Source organism: Haematobia irritans, chromosome 2, assembly GCF_050003625.1.
Source record: "Haematobia irritans isolate KBUSLIRL chromosome 2, ASM5000362v1, whole genome shotgun sequence".
In the NCBI taxonomy this organism is placed as follows: Eukaryota; Metazoa; Arthropoda; class Insecta; order Diptera; family Muscidae; genus Haematobia; species Haematobia irritans.
Window position 1 is genome coordinate 177,996,809 of NC_134398.1, and position 27,016 is coordinate 178,023,824.

The following is a 27,016-nucleotide window of genomic DNA, read 5'->3' on the forward strand; positions in this document are numbered from 1 at the left end:
CTAAAGAAATACAATTTTTCAAAAATTTTCTTTGGAAAACATTTTTAACAAAATTTTCTATACAATAAAATTTTGACAAAATGTTCTATAGAAATAAATTTTTTATAAATTTTTAAAATTTTTATAAATTTTTTCGAAATAAAATTTATCTAAAATTTTCTTTGGAAATAAAAGTTTGCTAAAATTTTCTATAGAAATAAAATTCTGATCAAATTTTCTAAAGAAATAAAATTTTGTCACAAATTTCTATAGAAAAAAATGCCGACATTTTCTATAGAAATAAACTTTTGCCACAATTTCCAACAGAAATAAAATGTTGTCACAATTTCCTACAGAAATAAAATTTTGCCACAATTTTCTACATAAATAAAATTTTGCCACAATTTTCTATAGAAATACAATTTTTCAAAAATTTTCTATAGGAATAACATTTTTAACTAAATTTTCTATACAATAAAATTTTTAACAAAATTTTTTATAGAAATACAAGCATAGTACTTAAAAAAAATAGGAATCTTGTCTTGTATATTGGTATTTTTTAATAAAATACTCAATTTGATTACCATTTCCAATGTATAGCTTTAGTTTATTTAATTTTTTAAGGACATACTTCAATTAAATATCATGAGACTCTGAATCTGAAGTGCATTGTCTACAATATATAATGCAATATTTTTATTTAATTAAGATAGAAACCTTTTGAAAAATAGTGTTAAAAACGTGATCATGGAATACAATCACTTCAATAATAATTATCACGTTTTTTTTTTACCAAACTTGATTGTGAACTTTTTTTGCACGTTACTATGCGAATTACATATGTTTCAGGTTTGACGTTCAATATGACAACTATTGTATATTGAATGAATATATGAATCCCCTCATTTAAAACAATTAAGTAGTAATTATATATCTCACATAAATTTCTATAGAATTTTGCTGTTTTTTTTTTTTTTAATCTTTAGCCATGAGTTGAAAATTGGAGACACCAAGTCTACGAATGATTGCTTGAATTTTACCCCATACATTATTGGCAAGTGGCTGAGAATTCCACTTAAAAAATATTTTGAAATGACGTTGGTTTGCGACAGCATGATGATGTAAAGACGTAGTGCATGATCTGGTTATATGATGGAAATGTAATTGTATGATGGGTGACGTTTGCTGTAGCTTTGGGGGGAAATGTAAACAAAACAAAGTTCCCATATAATGTTTAAACTGAGAATTATTTAAAATGACTTTTGACATATAAACTTGAAAATGACAATATTAACAAAATATTATTTAAAAATAAAATTTCGACGAAATTTCTTATGAAAATATAATTCGACAAAATTCTGTATAAAACTTAAATGTTGACATTTTATATTGAAAATATGTTCTTTTTTTCGAAATTTTTTATGCAAATAAAATATTCGACAAATTTTCCCCGAATATTTTTATTATAATAAAAATTCCTCAAAAAATTTTTGAAAATAAAATATCGACAAAATTTTCTATGAAAAAAATAAAATTACGATAAAAATTTCTGTAAAATTCAGAATTTCTAAAAATATTTGAAAGTCGCAGCAAATAGTTTGAAATTTATAAATAGCAACAAATTAAAATTAAATATTTGCTAACTTACTTTTAGTCATAGCACTATGAATTTTCTCAGACTAAGTGTTGTACATACCTGAAAAATAAAAGAAAAATTTATAAGAAATATGTTTAGAAGTAAATTTGTAAAAAAAAGAAACTAGATAATGTTAGACACGTACACACAGAAAATAAATAGAACCATTTAAAACCAAAATCCCAAAAATGCGAATAAAAAACTAAACATCAACTAAAACTATGTACTTACATTACTAAATAAAAGAATAGTGGAAAACAATATTTTAGCCGATATAAAATGGAAAATATTGCCCCTGAGGCCATTCTATATTTTAATTCTTTTATGATAAAAGTTCACCCATTTTGAAATATTTGCATACTTTTAGGCAGACAAATGATTTTTTGAAATATGCAACTTGGTAAACATACACAGAAAGAAGAGTTTTCTTTTCTGAGGAACGAAATTTTAGACAAGCAAAGTTTTCTTTTAACGCTGAATTTTTTTCTTTTAAAGCAAATAAAAAATATGAGAGACAATCGTTGAATCACTTATCATAAATTCGGCTTTAGTTGCTCTAAAAGAAAATATGTGATAAGAAAGGGAAATTTCGTTTGTCTAAAATTTCGTTTCGGAGGAAAGTATTTTTTCTTTGGGTATAAGAAAAATTTTCATATTTTTTTGTAAGTTCTAAAAGGTTAACATAAATAAGAAATAACTTTTTTTTATTATCAAAAATATCAAATATCAAACATGTAATTCAATTTCGTAACGCATGGAATTGCTATAGACAATTTATTCCAGAATATAATTTAATCAATTACGCTATAACACCCAACAAAATCTTGTTTTGCCTGTTTACCGGATTTTGTGATTTTATTTACATTTAATATCAAATGCATTTGAGAAGCAATTATCGTTATTACATTTTTGAGATTCTATTCAGCGGTTGGTTATAATAAATATTTTTTTCTCGTTTTCAATTACAAATACAATTTTTAATTAAATATGTGTCTTATATAAATGATTCTCGACTTCATACTTGACAAAAAAACATGTATGCATTTTATATTCTAATCTGCATCGAACTGGTTGAAACTGGACAAGGCAATGATCATTCGAGTAGCAACGATAATATGAGTAAATTATTTTCAAGTATATTTGTTTGAAATTATGATCTTAGCAAAGTTTATGACAAATGTGCAAAGAACAGAATTCAAAATTATGAGAATAAAAAAATAAAAATAATAATAAATAAATAAAAAAATATAAAACATAAAAAGTTGGTAAAGGGTACTTCTGTTTAGCATAAAATTAATGAAATTTTATAATAATAAAAAAATAAACAAAAAATATTACATTTAATTTAATTCTGAACACCTCAAATACTCATTGGACTGAATAGTCTAAGTGAGCCTGAAACTAAATCGGGCTGCCACTTTAACATTTAACCTAACTCAAATACACCGTAAAAAGGTGTCTCGTACAAACCTTCTGTCCTGCACGAGTTATTTTGACCAATGTTTTTTTTTTTTGAACAAACAGTGCATTCTTTTAGGGGACCTTTTGTTAATAAGAATATTTTTTTGGCGATATACTCTTGAAGAAGATATATAATTTTAATAAACAATGCATATTTTTAGGCGACTTAAAAAAAGAGACCTCATACTTTTAGACTTTATACTCCTGAAGAAGTTATATTGATAAATAATTTTAATAAACAGTGCATATTTTCGGGCGAGCTTTTTTCTTTTGAAAAGAAATTGCATATGTTTAGGCGAGGTGTTTTCAAAAAATACTTTATAGATTACATATTTCGCAAAAATTTTTATGAAAATCAAATTTTGACGAAATGTTTTTTTGTGAAAATCATATTTCGCAAAAATTTTGTATGAAATCTATTTTTGAGGACAATAGAATTTTGGCGAAATTTTCATTGAAACCGAATTTGGAGGAATTTTTTTAAGAAAATGTAATTGGGAGGAAATTTTCTACAAAAATAAAATGTTGAAAAAATTCTCGATTAAACACAAAATTTCCAGGAAATTTTAAAATAAAATTTCAGCTCAATTTTCTATGAAAAAAAAATATTTGCTAGGAAAATAAAATTTTTATACTGCTGAATAATTTACATTGGTTAAAGTTTTTTAACCCTCTAATGCCCAAACCCGCCTTAAAGCGGTCTACTATAAAACGGGACGCTTTTAGTAATACACACACAAATGGGTAAAATAAGAACAAAACTTAGTCAAAATTCTACAAAAGACTTTGCAGAATACACTGGATTGATTTTTCTTGCTTCATAGACTTTTTTATCAGATAGCAGAAAAAATGGGATATTAGAGGGTTAATAAACAGTGCCTATTTTTAGGCGATATACTCATGTAGAATCTAAATCATTGTAGTAATTAAAAAAATATAATTAATTAAACATCAAGTTGTTCTGAAAAATATTTTTTTTTAATTATATAAATAAAATTTCGACGAATTGTTACATAAAATTAATTTTTTGTTATGAAAGTCATATTTCGCCAAAAAATTTAAGAGTTTTTTTGTGAAAATCATATTTCGCAAACAATTTTGTATGAAATCTATTTTTGAAGAAATTTTCTATGACAAGCAAAGTCTTTGGCGTAAATTTCTATGACAATTGGATTTTGACGAAATTTTCAGTGAAAACTGAATTTTGAGGACATTTTTTAAGAAACTGAATTGGGATGAAATTTCCTATGAAAATAAAATATGGACAAAAATTTCTATGAAACAAAAAATTTCAAGGAAATTTCCTATAAGAATATTTTCTATTAAAATAAAATTTCAGCTCAATTTTCTATGAAAAAAAATATTTGCTGAAATTTTCTAGGAAAATAAAATTTTATAATTATACTGCTGAATAAGACACATTGATTAATGTTTTTTAACCCTCTAATGCCCAAACTCGCCTTAAAGCGGTCTACTATAAAACGGGACGCTTTTAGTAAAACAAACTTAGAGACAAAAAACAGACAAAATGAAATTTCCTATGAAAATAAAATATGGGCAAAATTTTCTATGAAATACAAAATTTCAAGGAAATTTCCTATAATATTTTCTATTAAAATAAATTTTCAGTGCAATTTTCTATGAAAAAAAATATTTTGCTGAAATTTTCTATGAAAATAAAATGTTTATACTCCTGAATAAGTTATATTGATTAATGTTTTTTTTTTTTAATAAACAGTGTATATTTTAGGTGACCTTGTTTTGAAAAGAAATTGCATATTTTTAGGCGATGTACTCATGTAGAATCTAAATCATTGTAGTAATTTTACAAATTTATAATTAATGAAACATCAAGTAGTTCTCAAAAAAAAATTTTTTTCTAAATTATATAAATAAAAAATAACATTTCGACGAATTATTATATAAAAATAAAATTTTGTTATGAAAATCATACTTCGCAAAATTTTTCTATGAAAATCAAATTTTGGCGATTTTTTTTTTGTGAAAATCATATTTCGCCAAAATTTTCTATGAAATCTAATTTTGACGAAATTTTCTATGACAGGCAAAATCTTTGGCGTAAATTTGTATGACAATCAAATTTTGGCGAAATATTCTTTAAAAACGGAATTTGAAGTAAATTAAATTGGGAGGAAATTTTCTTTGAAAATAAAATAAATTTTCTATGAAAATCCAATTTTGACAATTTTTTTTTTTAAATTATATTTCGCCAAAATTTTCTATGAAATCTAATTTTGACGAAATTTCTATGACAATCAAATTTTGGCGAAATATTCTTTAAAAACGGGATTTGAAGTAAATAAAATTGGGAGGAAATTTCCTATGAAAATAAAATAAATTTTCTATGAAACACAAAATTGCTAGGAATTTTTAAAATAAAATTTCAGCGCGATTTTCTATAAAAAAATTTGTGCTGAAGTTTTCTATGAAAATAAAATTTTTCTACTCCTAAATAAGTTATATGGATCAATGGTGTTTTTTAATAAACAGTGCATATTTTAGGCGATATACACCTGTAGAATCTAAATCATTGTAGCATTTCTATGAAAAAAAATATTTGCTGAAATTTTCTAGGAAAATAAAATTTTTATACTGCTGAATAAGTTATATCGATCAATGTGTTTTTTAATAAACAGTGCATATTTTTAGGAGACTTGTTTTTTTTTTTAAGAAATTGCATATTTTTAGGCGATATAGAATCTAAATCTTTGTAGTAATTTAAAAAAATTTATAATTAATTAAACATCAAGTTGTTTTCAAAAAAATATTTTTTAATTATATAAATAAAAAATAAAATTTCGACGAATTGTTATATAAAAATAATTTTTTTTTTTATGAAAATCATATTTCGCCAAATTTTTTCTATGCTAATAAAATGTTGACGAATTTATTTGTGAAAATCATATTTCGCAAAAATTTTTATACTCCTGAATAAGTTATATTGATTAATGTGTTTTTTTTTTTATAAGCAGTGCCCATTTTTAGGCGATCTTTTATTGAAAAGAAATTTCATATTTTTTATGTAGAATCTAAATCATTGTAGTAATTTAATAAAAAATTGTTCCAAAAATATTTTTTTAATTATATAAAAAAAATAACATTTCGACTAATTGTTACATAACAAGTATATACAGCAGTAAATTCGGCCGGGCCGAATTTTAAATACCCACCACCATGAATCAAGTATAATAAAGGGTGATTCTTTTGAGGTTAGGATTTTCATGCATTAGTATTTGACAGATCACGTGGGATTTCAAACATGGTATCAAAGAGAAAGATGCTCAGTATGCTTTGACATTTCATCATGAATAGACTTACTAACGAGCCACAACGTCGAATTTTCAGTGAATGGGCCCTAGAAAAGTTTGCAGAAAATCCGCTTTTTTATCGACAAATTTTGTTCAGCGATGAGGCTAATTTCTGGTTGAATGGCTACGTAAATAAGCAAAATTGCCGCATTTGGAGTGAAGAGCAACCAGAAGCCGTTCAAGAACTGCATGCATCCCGAAAAATGCACTGTTTGGTGTGGTTTGTACGCTGGTGGAATCATTGGACCGTATTTTTTCAAAGATGCTGTTGGACGCAACGTTACGGTGAATGGCGATCGCTATCGTTCGATGCTAACAAACTTTTTGTTGCCAAAAATGGAAGAACTGAACTTGGTTGACATGTGGTTTCAACAAGATGGCGCTACATGCCACACAGCTCGCGATTCTATGGCCATTTTGAGGGAAAACTTCGGAGAACAATTCATCTCAAGAAATGGACCGGTAAGTTGGCCACCAAGATCATGCGATTTGACGCCTTTAGACTATTTTTTGTGGGGCTACGTCAAGTCTAAAGTCTACAGAAATAAGCCAGCAACTATTCCAGCTTTGGAAGACAACATTTCCGAAGAAATTCGGGCTATTCCGGCCGAAATGCTCGAAAAAGTTGCCCAAAATTGGACTTTCCGAATGGACCACCTAAGACGCAGCCGCGGTCAACATTTAAATGAAATTATCTTCAAAAAGTAAATGTCATGGACCAATCTAACGTTTCAAATAAAGAACCGATGAGATTTTGCAAATTGTATGCGTTTTTTTTTTAAACAAGTTATCAAGCTCTTAACAAATCACCCTTTAGTTTACTATGAAAACTCTTCGTCGTAGTGGGTTACTTGATAATATATAGAATTGTAGGTGGTTTGATGACAAATCTTCTCCCAAACGAGCCAGCTCCCGAAGACAAACTTTAAAGATTCTACCTATGAAGACCAGATAAGATTCTGGATTTATGAGAACCAATTTTGTTAGAGATTTAGAGAAAATATAAACATATCATGTACACGCAAAAAAATAATTCTTTCCTCCCAAACGAAATTTTAGACAAACAAAGTTCGTTTCTCATTTGCTTTTCGCTGTAAGGAAGTGTATTTGGAAGAAAAGTATATACTTTTTGTGATAAACGTTTATTCTTTTCCAGGATGTAAAAACAATTTCATAAAGACTAGCTCAAAAAAAAAAAACATTATTTTCTTGCTAATTGCATTGTCCCTCACATCTTTCTCACATCCACGATGTTTTTTAGTTCTTAACACCTTTTCCTGTAATACCAACAATGGAGAAGAAATTATACAATTTTATAAATTTTTAAAATTTTTCTTACCTTTCGCCTGGACGGAGAATCGAACCGCGGACCATGCACATTGTAAGCCAACACACTAACCACTGAGCTATGTACCTGTTATGGTCATCAATAGATAAATATCCATATAAGTTATATTTATATAGCATAGCTTGCGGCGCCCACGAACCGAATAAACATAGTTTATTTAACAGAAACAAACATTTAGTTTGGCACCGTGGAGCAGTGGTAGCTACGTCCGACTCTCATGCCAAGGGTCGTGGGTTCGATCCCTGCTTCGGCCAAAGTTTTTTTTTGCTTTTGTTTTTTTTTTTTTTACATATATTCCAGATATATTCGGAAGATTCCGAAAAAATGTTCAACATTACATTGTACTATATTAAATTTTAAACTGTAAAATGTGTCTTATTAAAGACCTAAAGTCAGAAAAGAACAGTGTTTAATATAAACGAAATGGACTGTGTTGTTATTTCAAAAATAATTTTTTTTATTGAAAAAATAAAAATTTTGTAACAAACGAATTTTTTTGGTGATAAAAGTTTAAAATTTTCGAAGCAATTCAAAAAACTCTAACAAAAGAAAAACGTTTTCGGTACACGTTTTCCAAACGTTTTTTTTCTTTGCGTGTATATGTCGAAATTACGCCTGGATTTAAAATCTTAAATCTGTAGATTTTTCCGCATTTATTTAAATACGATGAGTAAAATCTGGAAGTTTTACTTTCAGTTTGAAGCAATTTTCATGATCAGTGCGTCTGCTATACCCTGAAAGAAGTGTATTCTTTTTTGAGAAACGTAATTTTAGACAAGCAAAGTTTTTTTTGACACAAATTTTAGAGACAATCGTTGAATAAACGAAAACACTTAATAAGAAAAAGAAATTTCGTTTGTCTAAAATTTTATTATAGATTACTAATTTCCAGCAAATCGGATAAAAACTACGGATTCTAGAAGCCCAAGAAATAAAGCCGGGAGATCGGTGTATATGGGGGCTATACCAAAACATGGACCGATAGGCACCATTTGCTACTCACATATTTGTGATCTTAAAATATCTCCAGATTTTCCATTTTAAACAAATCGACCAGAAAATATAGTCTCTAGACGCCCAAGAAGTAAACATCGAAAGATCAGTCTATATGGGGGAGCCACCGTGGTGCAATGGTTAGCATGCCCGCCTTGCATACACAAGGTCGTGGGTTCGATTCCTGCTACGACCGAACACCAAAAAGTTTTTCAGCGGTGGATTATCCCACCTCAGTAATACTGGTGACATTTCTGAGGGTTTCAAAGCTTCTCTAAGTGGTTTCACTGGAATGTGGAACGCCGTTCGGACTCGGCTATAAAAAGGAGGTCCCTTGTCATTGAGCTTAACATGGAATCGGGCAGCACTCAGTGATAAGAGAGAAGTTCACCACTGTGGTATCACAATGGACTGAATAGTCTAAGTGAGCCTGATACATCGGGCTGCCACATAACCTAACCTAACCTATGGGGGTTATACCAAAATATGGACCGATATACCTCAATTTCGGCACTCTTATTTGTAATCTAAAAATACCTCTAGATTTCGAATTTCAGGCAAATCATGTAATAAATACAGTTTATTATAGCTCAAGAATTCCAGGCAAAGCGGATGGTAAATATAGTTTCTAGAAGCCCAAGAAGCAATGGGGGCTATATCAAAACATGGACCGATGAGCACCATTTTCGGCACACCTTTTATGGTCCTCAAATACCTCTAGATTTCCAATTTCAGGGAAATCGGATGGTAAATATAGTTTATAGAAGTCCTAAAAGCAAAATCGGGATATCGGTCTATATGGGGGCTATACCAAAACATGGACCGATGAGCAGAATTTTCGGCACACCTTTTTATGGTCCTCAAATACCTTTATATTTCCAATTTCAGGAAAATTGGATAAAAACTACGGTTTTTATAGGCCCAAGACTCCAAATCGGGAGATCGGTCTATATGGGGGCTATACCAAAACATGGACCGATATGGACCATTTTCGACACACCTCTTTATAGTCCCACAATACCTCTAGATTTCCAATTTCAGGCAAATCGGATGGTAAATATAGTTTCTAGACGCCCAAGAAGCAAAATCGGGAGATCGGTCTATATGGGGGCTATATCAAAACATGGACCGATACGAACGATTTTCGACACACCTCCTTATGGTCCTAAAATACCTCTAGATTTTCAATTTCAGACAAATCGGATAGAAAATACTGTTTCTAGACGCCTAAGATGCAAAATCGGGAGATCGGTCTATATGGGGGCTATACTAAAACATACACCGATACGGACCATTTTCGACACACCTCTTTATGGTCCCAAAATACCTCTAGATTTCCAATTTCAGGCAAATCTGATAAAAACTACGGTTTTTATAGGCCCAAGACCCCAAATCGGGAGGTCGGTTTATATGGGGACTATATCAAAACTTGGACCGATATAGCCCATCTTCGAACTTGACCTGCCTGCAAACAAAAAACTAATCTGTGCCAAATTTCGGGACGATAGCGCCATTATTGAAGGCTGTAGCGTGATTACAACAGACAGACAGACAGACAGACAGACAGACAGACGGACAGACGGACATACTTATATCGTCTTAGAATTTCTCCCTGATCAAGAATATATATACTTTATATAGTCGGAAATCGATATTTCGATGTGTTACAAACGGAATGACAAACTTATTATACCCCCGTCACCATTTTATGGTGGTGGGTATAAAAATAAAATGTTGTTTTGAAAATCATATTTCAAAACAATTTTCTATGAAAATCACATTTTGACGTTTTTTTTTTGTGAAAATCATATTTTTCTATGAAATCTAATTTTGACGAAATTGTCTATGACAAACAAAATCTTTGGCGTAAATTTCTATGACAATCAAATTTTGGCGAAATTTTCTATAAAAAAGGATTTTGTAGTAAATTAAATTGGGAGGAAATTTTCTATAAAAATAAAATAAATTTGCTATGAAACACAAAATTTCCAGGAAATTTTAAAATAAAATTTCAGCTCAATTTTCTATGCAAAAAATGTTTGCTGAAATTTTCTAGGAAAATAAAATTATTATACTCCTGTCTGTATAAGTTATATTGATCAATGTGTTTTTGTTTTTTGTTAAACAGTGCATGTTTTTAGGCGACCTTTTCTTTTGAAAAGAAATTGCATATTTTTAGGCGATATACTCATGTAGAATATAATTCATTGTAGTAATTTAAAGAATTTAAATTCAAGTTATTCTCAAAAATATAAAATGTAAGTTATATTATAAATAAAACAAATAATTCAACGTTGATTATCGTCATTCATAAAAAAAACAACTGCTAACTTTTGTTCTCATACAATTACATGAACCCTTCTATGGATTTTTTTAAGTCATTGGACCTAAGTGTTATGGCTGTTTCAGTATACTCATTAAAAGCACATGATGGTAAAAAAAACATTATGTACAAATTTTGTTATGAAGAACAAAAAAAATCAACTTCAAATGCAAAAAAAAAAAAATAATAAATTGTGGCCATTTTTAATGGGGTATTGACGACGTCATTGTGCCAAAAATAAAATATGATGTATTAGAGACGAGTATTCACAACCACGAGAGTCATTCGCCAAAAATTCATCCATATAAAGTAAACAGGGCAATGAATGATGCCACGCAACCACAAAAAAAGAAAAAAATTTTGAGAAATGGTCTTTTTTTGCATTAGTATTTGGTTGCATGCAATATTGCAAGTAAATATATTGTGTGTGTGTATTTTTTTTTTATTTAATAATTGTGCTCTTGACATTCAAACTTCAAAACAAAAAAAAGCAAACAAAATAATGTACCAGGGAAAAACCATTCATAAGCTCAAGGAACTTTATGAGATGGAGGTAAAAAGTAATAAAACTCAAAAAAATTACATATAATTTTGGCACAAGAAAAACTGAGTATCATCAACCACGTGATTATGGGGGCTGATGGGGTATATAAAGTTGACGTCATCAAACCAAAAAAAAAAAATTGTTTGGAATTTAATAAATTAACTGATACAAGTAATTTCTAATTAAAATTGCTTCGATAATGGAAAATTAATGAATCACCAACGCTATTAACAAAATAGTTGGCTCAATTAACTAGTACATTTAATTGGTTTAATAAATAATTTCAATTATCAATTAATATCTTAGTAGCCATTGATGATGGACATAATATGTGAATCAATAAAAATTTTTAATTGAATATTTTTTAAATTATTTTATTAAAATCATAAGATTATTATGATTGGAGGAAAATAACTAGTTCCTTAAAGATCATAACATTTTAGATGGTGACCATGTTAAAAGACAAAAACGTTTTTTTTGAATTCCACTATGGCCGTTGGGAGAACATAGTTGGGTTGGAATTGGAGGTCGCCACAAAACAGCTCCAATCATTATACCCTGCCCCACACTGTGGAACAGGATATTATAAGTTAGTGCATATGTTTGTAACACCCAGAAGGAGACGAGATAGACACATGGTGTCTTTGGCAATAATGCTCAGGGTGGGTCCCTGAGTCGATATAACCATGTCCGTCTGTTCGTCCGTCTGTCTGTGAACACATTTTTGTGATCAAAGTCTAGGTCGCAATTTAAGTCCAATCGCCTTCAAATTTGGCACATGTTCCTAATTTGGGTCAGAATAGAACCCTATTGATTTTGGAAGAAATCGGTTCAGATTTAGATATAGTTTCCATATATATCTTTCGCGCGATATGCACTAATATGGACCCAGCAGCCAGAGTTTTATACCGATGAAATTTTGTACAAACATAACACTTAGTCGTATAGTCAAGTATGCAAAATTTTATTGAAATCGGTTCAGATTTAGATATAGCTCCCATATATATCTTTCGCCCGATATGGACTTATATGGCCTAAGAAGCCAGACTTTTGGCCGAATTTGGTTGAAATTTTACACTACGAGTACAATTAGTAGTATAGTCAAGTGTGCAAAATTTGATTGAAATCGGTTTAGATTTAGATATAGCTCCCATATATATCTTTCGCCCGATATGGTCTAATATGGTCCTTAAAGCCAGAGTTTTGGCCCAATTTGGTTGAAATTTTGCACTAGGAGTACAATTAGTATTATAGTCAAGTGTGCAAAATTTGATTGAAATCGGTTCAGATTTAGATATAGCTCCCATATATATCTTTCGCCCGATATGGACTAATATGGTCCTAAAAGCCAGAGTTTTGGCTCAATTTGGTTGAAATTTTGCACAGGGGGTAGATTTAGCATTGTAGCTATGCGTGCCAAATTTGGTTGAAATCGATTCAGATTTAGATATAGCTCCCATATATATCTTTCGCCCGATATGCACTTATATGGACCCAGAAGCCAGAGTTTTATTCCGATTAGCTTGAAATTTTGCACAAGGAGTATAATTCGTAGTATTTTATATATGGCCCCAGAAGCCAGAGTTTTGGCCCAATTTGGTTGAAATTTTGCACTAGGAGTACAATTAGTAATATAGTCATGTGTGCCAAATTTGATTGAAATCGGTTCAGATTTAGATATAGCTCCCATATATATGTTTTCCTGATTTTGACAAAAATGGTCAAAATACCAACATTTTCCTTGTTAAATCGCCACTGCTTAGTCGAAAAGTTGTAAAAATGACTCTAATTTTCCTAAACTTATAATACATATATATCGAGCGATATATCGTAAATAAACTTTTGCGAAGTTTCCTTAAAATTGCTTCAGATTTAAATGTTTCCCATATTTTTTTACTAAAATTGTGTCCCACCCTAGTGCGTTAGCCAACTTAAATTTTGAGTCTATAGATTTTGTAAAAGTCTATCAAATTCTGTCCAAATCGAGTGATATTTAAATATATGTATTTGGGACAAACCTTTATATATAGCACCCAACACATTTGTCGGATGTGATATGGTATCGAAAATTTAGATCTACAAAGTGGTGCAGGGTATAATATAGTCGGCCCCGCCCGACTTTAGACTTTCCTTACTTGCTTTATTTTACTCTTTGAATATGATCGAGACAAACATGTTTCTTTTCGATATAATAACGTTTTAAAATTGTTTTTTGTGTGAAAGCAAAGTGAAGAAAATCTTTCTTTTTCAATATATCTCAGTGAGATGTAATTATTTGTATGAGATGTGGGACTTCATTTCATTTTTGTCAAAGTAAAATATTCCACATATAATTAATATAATTACAAACTGTTCAGTTCAGGGCCGAGCCTAAAAAGGTGGCACATAAAGTGTCATTTTTTTTCGAGCTTAACAGATTAAAATACATAAGAAAAGTCACCTCTCATAAAATGTAGTGTAATTTGTATTAGTCGATATTTTAAAATTTCAAAAGTAGATTAGAATTTGAAGGATACAAAGAGACACAATACGGTGAAAATGTAAAAAAATGAAAAAAAAACAAGTATTTATGGCCGTAAGTTCGGCCAGGCCGAATCTTATGTACCCTCCACCATGAATTGCATAGAAACTTCTACTAAAGACTTTCATCCACAATTGAATAACTTGGATTGCGGTAACACTTGCCGATAGCAAGGTATCTTAAAAAATCCTTAACACCGTCTTCAAAATTGTAAGTTAGTCCATACGGGGGATATATTAAACAAAAAAAGGCCGATTAAATACGGCCATAATATTCCCTATTTCATGCAATGTCGACGTTTTCAATAAGTCTAGTTTGGCGCCTAGCATCGCAAGTGTATTAGTCGATATTTTAAAATTTCAAAAGTAGATTAGAATTTTAAGGATAAAAAAAGACACAAAAAATGTAAAAAAATGAAAATAAAAAAAAAACAAGTATTTATGGCCGTAAGTTCGGCCAAGCCGAATCTTATGTACCCTCCACCATGGATTGCGTAGAAACTTCTACGAAATATTGTCACCCACAATCGAATTGTATCTTAAATCGTTTTCTAAATTGTGAGTGAGTCCATACGTTGGTGAACTTCCCTCTTATCACTGAGCGCTGCCCGATTCCATGTTATGCTCAATGACAACGGACCTCCTTTTTATAGCCGAGTCCGAACGGCGTTCCACATTGCAGTGAAACTAGTTAGAGAAGTTTTGAAACCCTCAGAAATGTCACCAGCATTACTGAGGTGGGATAATCCACCGCTGGAAAATTTTTTTGGTGTTCGGTCGGAGCAGGAATCGAACCCACAACCTTGTGTATGCAAGGCGGGCATGCTAACCATTGCACCACGGTGGCTCAATGTGTAGGTAAGTCTACAAATAATTACGAATCGATATGGACTTTTGCAGAATTGAAATATGGGGGTCGCTTATATGGGGGCTATATAAAATTATGAACTTGATATGGACCAATTTTTATGTGATTGGGGATCGATTTTATTGACGAAACATAAGAGCAACCAATGTCCTAGACCCGTTAATGTCCCCTACTTTCTCCAATTTTCTTAACACTATTTAAAAGTCTTGTTTCAAAAAAAAAAATTTTTTTTGATTATGTAGCTGGCTTACCAAGAACTACTCCCAATTTCCCTGAGCACGGTCGGATGAAATTTTAGGACAGCGGTTCGATATGGACCTAGTTAGGCATGGTTGTTAACGGCCATATACTAGCACAATGTACCAAATTTCAACTGACTCGGATGAAATTTGCTCCTCCAAGATGTTCCAAAACAAAATCTCGGGATCGGTTTATATGGGGGCTATATATGGTTATGGACTGATACACAGAAAAAAATGTCAGGAACATTTTTCCAATTAAAATCTTAATTGAGTTTTTAAAAATATAAAAATGAAATAAAAATCAATCACACAAATTAATAGTATCAATTAATTTTTTAATTGGATCAATTAACTATTTAATTGACTGTTAATTAATTTTTTTAATTGATACTATCATTTCTGTGATTGAAGACATTTTAATTAAAAAATTAATTGGATCAATTAATTTCGTGATTGAAACAGAAAAAAAAATGTTTGTGTGTATAGACCACTTTTGGCATGGTTGTTAAATATCATATACTACCACCACGTACCACATTTCAAACAGATCGAATGAATTTTGCTTCTCCAAAAGGCACCGGAGGTTCAATCTGGGGATCGATTTATATGGGAGCTATATATAATTATGGACTGCTACCCAGCAAAAACTAGGTAACCGCATCTCATTACAATTCGCATTACCAGGAGTAATGCTGCCATTACACGTTGCATTACATTGCGGTGAGTTATAATGACTTACTTGTAATGACAAAAATAAATATAATGCCTAATAATTTTCGAATAGTTATTCTCAAATTTTTAGGCAGTTGGCTTAATAAAATAGAATTGAAAGGATTGAATACTTCTTAGTACGAATGAACTGAAATATTTTTCTATGCTAAGTGTTATTCGTATGAATGATAAGCTTTCTATAATAAAGGAAGTCAGAGTTATCATTTTATAAGAAATTTTACTAAATTTGGTTTTAGTTTTTGTTCGGTTTTTGTTCATTTTTACGAATGCTTTATCAGTGGATAAAATTTTCTTGTTCAGTAGTAAATTCGTATACCCTGCGAGGAAAACAGTATTAGTAAAATGCCATAAATTTTTTGTGATTCAATCACGAAATTAATTGATACAATTAATTTTTAATTGATCACAGAAATGTTATTAATTAATTAATTGATACTATTATTTTTGTGATTGATTTTTATTTCGATTAAAAAATTTGTTGAATAAATTAAATTTTTAATTGAATATTTTTTAAAACTCAAATAAAATTTTAATTGGAAAAATTTTCGTGAAATTTTTTTGTGGGTAGTTAATGAACTATTCCTAACTGCTTTCAGTTTAGGATTTTTTTACTGAAGCAACTAAATTTTATTATTTCACACAATAACACTAGTTTACAAAAAAATAAAAAATTCATGTACACTTAGATCAAAATACATAAAAAAGGTCGGCTCTCATCAAGTGTACATTTTCAGTGTAAACTAGTGTAATTTAACTTAATGCAAATAAAATGGCTAATCTAAATGGATGAATATTTTTTCCTTTAGTTTCGAAGGCACTTTTTTCTGGATGTAGTGCTCCTATTACACCATTACTCGCCATATTTTGATCCATTGTAATCGGCGATAGAAATCAATATTTTCGTGATTTGGTTGCCTGAGACAATAAGTGGCTATTTTACAAGCTTTGGTGTATCTACGAATAAGTGATTACATATTATGTTATTATATGCTTTAAAACACTACTTATTTCATGGCCGAAAGTATGCCTGGGGAGAAGTACTTTCCTCCTAGGACATGCGTATGTAAATGTAATCCGGAGCGATGCCAATTAATAAGTGGTTATTATTTTTTAAAACGGCTTACCTACAAGATTACCGGGTAATGAGAGTTTTTGCTGGGTATGAACCAATTCATGCATGGTTGTTTGATACCATATACTAACATCACGTACCAAATTTCAACCGAATCGGATGAATTTTGCTCTTCCAAGCGGCTCCGGAGGTCAAATCGGGGGATCGGTTTATATGGGGGCTATATATAATTATGGACCGATGTAGACCAATTGTTGCATGGTTGTTAAAGACCATATACTAACACAATGTACCAAATTTCAGCCGGATTGGATGAAATTTGCTTCTCTTAGAGGCTCCGAAAGCCAAATCGGGGGATCGGTTTATATGGGGGCTATATATAATTATGGACCGATGTAGACCAATTTTTGCATGGTCATTAGAGACTATATACTAACACCATGTACCAAATTTCAGCCGGATCGGATGAAATTTGCTTCTCTTAGAGGCTCCGTAAGCCAAATCGGGGGATCGGTTTATATGAGGGCTATATATAATTATGGACCGATGTAGACCAATTTTTGCATGGTTGTTGAAGACCATATACTAACACCATGTACCAAATTTCAGCCGGATCGGATGAAATTTGCTTCTCATAGATGGTCTGGAAGCCAAATTTGGGGGTCCGTTTATATGGGGGCTATACGTAAAAGTGGACCGATATGCCCCATTTACAATACCATCCGACCTACATCAATAACAACTACTTGTGCCAAATTTCAAGTCGATATCTTGTTTCGTTCGGAAGTTTGCGTGATTTCAACAGACGGACATGCTCAGATCGACTCAGAATTTCACCACGACCCAGAATATATATACTTTATGGGGTCTTAGAGCTATATTTCGATGTGTTACAAACGGAATGACAAAGTTAATATACCCCCACCTACCCTATGGTGGAGGGTATAAAAATGGCGGCATTTAATGGCAACCCAAAAAGTGTCACAAAAGCTTCAATGCTTGAAAAAAGGGGATAAATTTGCAATTAAAATGGCACAAAAGTATCATCGCTTGCCACTAAAGTGCCATATCGGCACTTGAACGGTATGACCATGAGGTAGCAGTACATGATTAAGGGACCTTTTTATTTGCTTTTGTACGGCGCTCATACACAGATAAAACGTCACCAAAATATTTCCAATTAAAAAGTTGAACATAAAAACGTAATCAATTAAAAAATTTACTGATACAATTAAATTTTTAATCAAACTCAAAAATACTGGCAATCAAGGAGGTGATTGGAAATGTATAAATTTTTAATAAAATATTAATTATAATTTATTTAAAATATTAATTATTAATATAATTAAACAAAGAAATATTTAAAATTAGAAAACTTTTTTGAAAATTGTATTCCCAAGTAATTATTTTCATATTATTCATTTGAGTCATTATTTGACTAAAATCTAAGGAAAAATCCAACTACAATTGTAATCGGAAAATTGATAGAAAAAAGTATAAACTAAAAATTATTTCATTTAAAAGAAAAATAACGATAAATAAATGAACACAAATACAAAAAATAATTGATTGAGTTTGGCGACCAAAATTTGAACCAATTAAAAAAATTAATTAAATGTGCCGGAAGAAATCAATTAATTTATTAATCAAGTATATTTTTTATTTCATTTCTGTGATTGATACTATCATTTTTGTGATTGAAGACATTTCAATTAAAAAATAATTGGTTCTATTAATTTCGTGATTGAAGCAAAAAAAGAAGCATTTTAAACGTGTCTTTCTCGTTGAATGGTAAAGAAAATCAATTTTTCAATAAATTGATTTTCTGATCCAATCACGAAATTAATTAATCTCAATAATTTTTTTTATTTGAAATTGTTGCTTTCACGAAAATGATAACAAAATTAATTGGAATTTAAAAGTAATCTTGATTAAAATAATAATCGATTCCTTTGGCATTTCAATTAATTCTTTAATTGCTTCAATTAACAATTTAATTGATTTTTAAAATGAGATACACATATATTTATCATTTTAATTTTATTAAAATGTTAATTGAGATCATTAATATATTAATTAGAAACGTAAAATTTTCAATTATTTTCTTAATTGACTTTATTTTTAATTTGAATACGATTCTAACTTTTTAAATGTAACATATTGGTGATATTTTTTTTCTGTGTATTTGAAAGGTTAAACTTTCTCCATTATACAACTCAATTTTAAATATTGAAATAATTATTGCTCAAAGTTCACATTGAAATCTATGATTGCTTTTTAATTTAACTAGCCTATATGTAATTGTAATTGTAAAATATTGAACTTGTTTTCGTTTGCAAAACTGACTGGTACTCGATTTTAACGTGGTAATAAAAACAAAATAAAAAGCCAATGGCAGCAAATAAACACTCTGGTCTTCTTTTTTGGTTTCAAAGGGAAGGCAAAAAAAAAACACCGCACAAGAAATAAATTCAAAAATTTTGTTCACTTTAAAAATAAGGATGATGTCATGTTTGAGGTTGAAGAAACCTCCACAAACAAAACAAAATCACAAAAAAAAATGTTTGTCGAACAAGAATTGAAGAGAAACGATGAAACTTCCCAAAATGCGAATTCAAAACATCAAGAGCATGGATAAAAAAAAATAAATTTGTGCTTATGGCAAGCAACCAAAGCAATTATAGTTTGCCAAAAAATATAAAATTTTATAGGGCTTTTTTTGAAAACTTGAAACGAAAACAAAAAAACGCAGAGAAAATGGAGACGAATACAAAAGAAGCACAATAAAATAAATTCACTTTTAATATTAATACTCGCATCTTTGGGTATCCCGAGTAGGAAAGTAAACTTTAATTTATGGAGTATTCAAGTTTTGGGTAAATTTAAAGCAATGAAAAAAAAAACCATAACAGGGACTGCAAGGAAATTGCATTTGATGCAGCAGCAAACGCGTGGAGATGACGTACTTAAAGGAGGGAGTTTTAAGAATTTTTGGAATAAAATGTATTTAAAACTTAAGAGAAATATGTAATTTAAAATTTTGCAAATATTTCACATGCTTACAGGGAAGCTAATATGTGTATGAACCAAACTCCAGCTTGCTATTATTTCTAAACCGCTCGTATTGACAGCTGAAATAGAAAATTGTTTCAAAATGTAATTTCTATAGAAAATTTTGTCAAAATTTTAGTTCTATAGAAAATTTTGTCAAAATTTTATTTCTATAGAAAATTGTGTCAACATTTTATTTCTTTAGAAAATTTTGTCAAAATTTTGATTTCTATAAAAAATTTTGTCAAAATTTTATTTCTATGGAGAATTTGGTCAAAATTTTATTTCTACAGAAAATTTTGTCAAAATTTTATTTCTATAGAAAATTTTGTCAAAATTTTATTTCTATAGAAATTTTTGTCAACATTTTATTTCTATAGAAAATTTTGTCAAAATTGGATTTCTACAGAAAATTTTGTCAAAATTTTATTTCTATAGAAAATTTTGTCAACATTTTATTTCTATAGAAAATTTTTTTCATAATTTTATTTTTATAGAAAATTTTGTCAAAAATTTGTTTCTGTTGTTTGTTTTGATTTCAGCTTAAAACCATGCATTGACTAAACTACAAGTGTAGCTTACGAATTTATTTCGGCATAAGCCGGCTATCATGTAAAACATTTTTTGGAAGGTTCAAGTGTGGTTTACTTTTGGGTTTAGTGAACTGCCTGAATTTATTCTGATAATTGTTTGATAGTTTTGCTGCAAGTAGAGGATGCTGATGAGGAATGTGGTAATTCCGAAACGTGCGTCCATCCAACCATCTTGCAGTCTATAGGGCTTTACCCAAATAAATTTGACAAACATTCTTTTCCTCTGTTGGTTAAGCTACACTTGTAGTTTAATCTATGCATGGTTTTAAGCTGAAATCTAAAAACACAACAACAATGATTAAAGAAAAAAAAAAAAAACAACAATAACAAAACAAAACGAATGAAAAAATTTTTTTTCTATAGAAAAATTTGTCAAAATTATATTTCTATAGAGAATTTTGTCAATATTTCATTTCTACAGATAATTTATCCAAATTATATTTCTATAGAATATTGTGTCAAAGTTTTAGTTCTATAGAAATTTTTTTCAAAATTTTATTTCTATAAATTTTTTTGCAAAATTTTATTTCTATAGAAAATTTTGTCAAAATGTCATTGCCATAGAAAATTTTGTCAAAGTTTTATTTCTATAAAAAAATGTCAACAGTTTATTTCTATAGAAAATTTTGTCAAAATTTTATTTCAATAGAACATTTTGTCAAAATTTTATTTCTATAGAAAATTTTGTAAAAATTTTGATTTCTATAAAAAATTTTGTCAAAATTTTATTTCTATAGAGAATTTTGTCAAAATTTTATTTCTACAGAAAATTTTGTCAAAATTTTATTTTTGTCAAAATTTTATTTCTATAGAAAATTTTGTCAAAATTGGATTTCTACAGAAAATTTTGTCAAAATTTTATTTCTATAGAAAATTTTGTCAAAATTTTATTTCTATAGAAAATTTTTTCAAAATTTTATTTCTATAGAAAATTTTGTCAAAATTTTATTTCTGTAGAAAATTTTGTCAACATTTTATTTCTATAGAAAATTTTGTCACAATTGGATTTCTACAGAAAATTTTGTCAAAATTTTATTTCTATAGAAAATTTTGTCAAAGTTTGTCAAAGTTTTAGTTCTATAGAAATTTTTTCAAAATTTTATTTCTATAAAATTTTTTTGCCAAATTTTATTTCTATAGAAAATGAGTCAACATTTTATTTCTTTATAGAAATTTTGCAAAATTTTATTTCTTTAGAAAATTTTGTCAACATTTTATTTCTTTAGAGAAATTTTACAAAATTTTATTTCTATAGAAATTTTTGTCAAAATTTTATTGCCATAGAAAATTTTGTCAAAGTTTTATTTCTATAAAAAAATTTTGTCAACATTTTATTTCTATAGAAAATTTTGTCAAAATTTTATTTCTATAGAAAATTCTGTCAAAATTTTATTTCTATCGAAAATTTTGTCAAAATTTTATTTCTGTAGGACATTTCAGCGAAATTTCACTTCTATAGGAAATTTTCCCAAAATTTCTTACCTAAGAAAATTTTATTTATATTTTATTTCTATAGAAAGTTTTATCAAAATTTTATTTCGACAGAAAATTTTGTCAAAATTTTATTTCTATAGAAAATTTTGTCAAAATTTTATTTCTATAGAAAATTTTGTCAAAATTTTATTTCTAAAGAAAATTTTGTCAAAATTTTATTTCTATAGAAAATTTTGTCAAAATTTTATTTGTAGAGAAAATTTTGTAAAAATTTTATTGATATAGAAAATTTTGTCAAAATTTTATTTTTATAGAAATTTTGTCAAAATTTTATTTTGATAAAAAAAAATTGCCAAAATTTTAGTTTTATAGAAAAGTTTGTCAAAATTTTATTACGATAGACAATTTTGTCAACATTTTATTTCTATAGAAAATTTTTTCGAAATTTTATTTCTATAGAACATTTTGTCAAATTTTAATCCTATAGACAATTTTGTCAAAATTTTATTTCTATCGAAAATTTTGTCAAAATTTTATTTCTATAGAAAATTTTGTCTAAATTTTATTTCTGTAGGACATTTCAGCGAAATTTCACTTCTATAGGAAATTTTCCCAAAATTTCTTACCTAAGAAAATTTTATCTATATTTTATTTCTATAGAAAGTTTTATCAAAATTTTATTTCGACAGAAAATTTTGTCAAAATTTTATTTCTATAGAAAATTTTGTCAAATTTTTATTTCTATAGAAAATTTTGTCAAAATTTTATTTGTATAGAAAATTTTGTAAAAATTTTATTGATATAGAAAATTTTGTCAAAATTTTATTTTTATAGAAATTTTGTCAAAATTTTATTTTCATAAAAAAAAATTGCCAAAATTTTAGTTTTATAGAAAAGTTTGTCAAAATTTTATTACGATAGACAATTTTGTCAGCATTTTGTTTCTATAGAAAATTGTGTGGAAATTTTATTTCTATAGAACATTTTGTCAAATTTTAATCCTATAGACAATTTTGTCAAAATTTTATTTCTATAGAAAATTTTGTCAAAATTTTATTTCTATAGAAAATTTTGTCAAAATGTTATTTCTATAGAAAATTTAGTCAAAATTTTATTTCTATAGAAATTTTGTCAAAATTTTATTTTTATAAAAAAATTTGCCAAAATTTTAGGTTTATAGAAAAGTTTGTCAAAATTTTATTACGATAGACAATTTTGTCAACATTTTATTTCAATAGAAAATTTTGTCAAAATTTTATTGCTATAGAAAATTTGTGAAGTATCTGTTAGTTAGAGAGGAATATTTTCCAAAATCTACGAAAATATCGTCAGAACCAAAAAGCCACAATCGCCAGACTAAAGGAGATCCTGTGCTTGTCGTGGTGATCTTCACATGCCAAGTTTTGTTTTTGTTTTTCAACAGTACTAATCTCCTATCCTAAAAAAGCAAAATTCCCTCTAAATGTGTTTACCAAATTTATTACATGACCCCATGCAATTACTGTCAATGTCCCTTTATGCGAAAATTCCAGACACACGACATCCACCATAAGCCTATCATTTCAAGTCATTTGATTTGCTGCCAAAAATGCTAAAAGGCAGTTCAGTTTTTTAAAGCTCTTTTTTGTTATTTTCTTTTCCATTTTTATTTATTTGGGGTTTATTGCCACGAATGTGACCGGTTGAATGATTAACCTTGAACTGCTGAAGAAGAATATGCTGGTTCAGTTTTTTCTTGTTGTTGATTTCATTTTATTTGGTCATGTATTGGACTTAGGTAGCAGTTTGGGGGTTTGATCTTTATTTATGAGCAACATTGTTGTTTTGGGAAAGGATTTTTGTTGGTTCATTTATTTTTCCTACATCAAATTGCATGATTTTGGTATTGTTAAATTTGAAGAGTACACCCAGAAAAAAGTGCCTTCGAAACTAAAGGAAAAATTTTTCATCAATATAGTTTATCCATTTTATTTCCATTAAGGTAAATTTTTGTGAGAAATAATAAAATTTACTCGTTTCAGTAAAAAAAACCTAAACTGTAAGCAGTTAGGAATAGTCCATTAACTAGAATAAGGCATGGAATTTTACTCATACTATTTTCTTCGCTGGGTATAAGAATTTACTACTGAACAAGAAAATTTTATTCACCGATAACAAAGCATTCGTAAAAATAAACAAAAACCGAACTAAAACCAAGTTTCCTCAAAATTAGTAAAATTTCTTATAAAATGATAATTGCGACTTCCTTTATAATAGAAAGTTTTTCATACATACGAACAACACTTGACATAAAAAAATATTTTAGTTCATTCGTACTAAGAAGTATGCAATCCTTTCAAAACTTGAGGAAACACACTTGTTAGAAAATAGGAAATTTTCCTATATTTCTATTGTCTACCTGTAATCGATACTTGTCATCGTAATCGATGTGCTTGCGCGTGGGTGTAATCGATATGTTTGCGCTTGGGTTGTTTTTTTAGTTGGAATCGCGTTGTTGTGGTATACGAAGAGATTGTTAAAAAATAATATGGTAAAATAATATAATAAATAACAAATAAAATATATAAAATATTTATTATTTTAAATTAGTGAGAACAATTTTCGTTTTTTGAAAATAAATCTATCAATGTTCGTGATGGCGTATAAAGAAAGAAAACACCAGCAGAATAACAACCCTTTCATTTGTCTTCATTTTGGAATCTTCAATTATCAGGTAATATTCAGTGACGCTAACCTTTTGTAACAAAAATGGTTTATGATTTTTTATATTTGTAGGTATTGAAATTATAAAAGGAGGACAAAATCGTTAGGCAGCAACTTATTAAAAGTGAAAGGTACAAGAAGAAAAATGCGTTTTACAGTTGATGACATTACATGGAAATTGGAAATAGTGGAATAATAAACTAGTATTTCAAGGCCAGTCGATGCTGTTGATTCTTAATAAATATATTTAATATATTAATAAAACGTGTATTTTATTGAAGAAAAAATTGCCTAATAAATAAATAAAATTGTATTTAAAAACGAAGGTAAGCAGTTCTAATTATAAAGTAAAAGTTTTACCACAAATGTGTAAGATTTGTCCAAATGAATGAAAAATTTTCAATAAAATCATTCCATATATGAATTCAAATCAGTTAAATTTTTTCATTCTGTAGTATAGTGGTACATAAATATAGGAAAACGTTAACTAATATATGGAATGCATTATACCTAATTTCTACGAAAATCACATCGTTCAAACAAATAAAAATGTCTTTGGCGCTATACGAAGTTCAACTTTCTTCACAATGAGTTCATTTTAACTTAAAGAAGGGGTCACTTTTTTCTGGGTGTAGTGTGTCCTCCCCCGCTTCATATCCTTAATGATATATGTGTTTTGGCTAACTATGGTCAAATTTCATTGTCATGAGGTATGGAATTGATATATAGAATGGACATACCTTTTCTTTAGACTGTTATCAGCAATTTGTATATGATGATGATGGTATTTCTTCTCTTCCAACCATGTTGAACTTCTCAATGTTATCAATCTCTTATTGGGAATGGTGCTTATAAGCATATACTGAAGATTTGCTATGTTTTCCATTGTTTTAATCGTTTGAACAAAGATTCTCTCGATATAATAAAAATTGTTTGGGGTCTCTAGCAGTTATAGACTGCATACCCAAGATTATGAGAGTTAAGAGATTTAGAATTATTTTCTGAATATTGTATAGCTTATAATTTTGTCCAGGAATAAATATAAAGAAAAAATATATGTTTGACAATTTTTCTAAATGTCACAATACTCAAATTTGATTTTTGTCAAATTTCAAAAAGAAAAACAAATATGGAACAGGTACAACATTCAGAACTAGAAATTAATGAAGGCTTTATACGATTAAAAATAAGGAAAGAGTTCTGCTAGCTCATCTGATTTGCAGTTCCTTTGTATATTTCTGTGGACCAGTCATCCACACTAGTTGAATAGAGGACTACTTAGCTATCTCGTGGAGAGATTTACGGCAGTCAATGACCATTTGCTAGTGGAACACCGCAAAGTCTAACCCCTTTATTTAAAGGGTGATTCTTTTGAGGTTAGGATTTTCATGCATTAGTATTTGACAGATCACGTGGGATTTCAGACATGGTGTCAAAGAGAAAGATGCTCAGTATGCTTTGACATTTCATCATGAATAGACTTACTAACGAGCAACGCTTGCAAATCATTGAATTTTATTACCAAAATCAGTGTTCGGTTCGAAATGTGTTTCGCGCTTTACGTCCGATTTATGGTCTACATAATCGACCAAGTGAGCAAACAATTAATGCGATTGTGACCAAGTTTCGCACTCAGTTTACTTTATTGGACATTAAACCAACCACACGAATGCGTACAGTGCGTACAGAAGAGAATATTGCGTCTGTTTCTGAGAGTGTTGCTGAAGACCGTGAAATGTCGATGAATGAAATGTCGCAGCAATTGGGTTTGTGTTATTCGACCACATGGAAGATTTTACGCAAAGATCTTGGTGTAAAACCGTATAAAATACAGCTCGTGCAAGAACTGAAGCCGAACGATCTGCCACAACGTCGAATTTTCAGTGAATGGGCCCTAGAAAAGTTGGCAGAAAATCCGCTTTTTTATCGACAAATTTTGTTCAGCGATGAGGCTCATTTCTGGTTGAATGGCTACGTAAATAAGCAAAATTGCCGCATTTGGAGTGAAGAGCAACCAGAAGCCGTTCAAGAACTGCCCATGCATCCCGAAAAATGCACTGTTTGGTGTGGTTTGTACGCTGGTGGAATCATTGGACCGTATTTTTTCAAAGATGCTGTTGGACGCAACGTTACGGTGAATGGCGATCGCTATCGTTCGATGCTAACAAACTTTTTGTTGCCAAAAATG

The 27,016-nt window shown here is 29.1% G+C and overlaps 1 protein-coding gene and 1 long non-coding RNA gene across 3 annotated transcripts in view; one reads left to right on the top strand and one right to left on the bottom strand.

Moving 5' to 3' along the window:
• bun (TSC22 domain family member bunched) overlaps window positions 1-27,016 on the bottom strand; it is a 612,850-nt gene that overhangs the window by 430,827 nt on the left and 155,007 nt on the right. The window lies entirely within an intron of this gene.
• LOC142226757 (uncharacterized) lies at window positions 24,633-25,115 on the top strand. Its single transcript, XR_012719743.1, has 3 exons — window positions 24,633-24,655; window positions 24,715-24,838; window positions 24,901-25,115. It is a non-coding gene; the product is annotated as an uncharacterized LOC142226757 (long non-coding RNA).